The following is a 1,174-nucleotide window of genomic DNA, read 5'->3' as shown; positions in this document are numbered from 1 at the left end:
CTACACAAACACCCATGTGCACGCAAGCATAAACACAAAATAAACCCCCAGCTCCCTCTGAAGGAAAAAGCATTAGCACAGCAAACGTTTCATTTGCTCAACTACTGAGACGCGGGGCTGCCGCCTGTTAGGAGCCCTGCACATGCTCTGCTATTTGGAGCTTATCATTTAATTAAAAATAACACACAGGTTTGAGGGACCAAGCCAATGATGTACACCAAGCCGCTCTCCTTTCCCTCTCTAGCCCTCCCTGCCTGCCACGTGTAGGTATATAATACTGTAACCTTGCTTTCCAGCACAAAAGTGCTATAAGCCATCAATAAATTTTACTGACTTTCCAGTGACCTTCATGAGGACTGGAAGAGTCACATTTCACACCAAAGATGGAGCTGTAAATATATTATCTGTGCAGTAAACACAGTGCCGACAGCAGCAACTCACTCATGTCCTGGGGACTGCTCTGTGAGCATTGCCGCGGTGCTGAGATGGAGATTTATCTGCTGCTTCAGGAAGAACCTGGGTACAAAGGCAGAGTGGCTCACGGAAAGCTATCTTATTCCCAGCAGTTTCATGTCACCGGCAGCGGCTGCTGCCTCGTTACAGAGCAATTCCCTGGCTCTGTGCGAAAGGCAGGGAACAGGAGCCAGGCTGGCAGGAAAGCAGAGGTGCTAACTGCTCCTTCAGCCAGGCCCTGAGCCAGCAGAGCACGGGAACGTGTTGGAGTTTGACAACACGAGCTGTCCTCTGGCTGCTATGGAGTTTATGGCACCTGAGGTTTGTTCTTTTGCAGACTCTGGGGTTAAGGTTTGGGGGGAGGGTTTGGAGACGATCATTAATTTGCATTTCCCCCAGCCATGTAGATCTCTCTGAAATTCAAGAGTTTTCCTACCCAATCAGATTTCTCACTGCAGTAGGCAAGGACGAGCTGACCCGTTACCAACAGGCAGACTGTCCTTACCCTGCTGCGGAGGGGAATGGCATCCTGGATGTGCGCTGCCTGCAGCCTACGCTACAGCCACCATCACACAAACCGGCTGCTCCCAGGCTGGCACAGCTGTGGGTCGTGGTGCTGCCGTGGGTCGTGGCACAGCCACCATCTCGGCACCGCGTCCCCCCAGACACCCCACCAGCCGCTGCGCCTGGGCGCTGGGTTTCTGGGGCGGCTGTTTGGTAT

Source organism: Egretta garzetta, unplaced genomic scaffold (genome assembly GCF_000687185.1).
Source record: "Egretta garzetta isolate BGI_Z169 unplaced genomic scaffold, ASM68718v1 scaffold34, whole genome shotgun sequence".
Lineage (NCBI taxonomy): Eukaryota > Metazoa > Chordata > Aves > Pelecaniformes > Ardeidae > Egretta > Egretta garzetta.
This window is presented reverse-complemented; position numbering follows the sequence as displayed.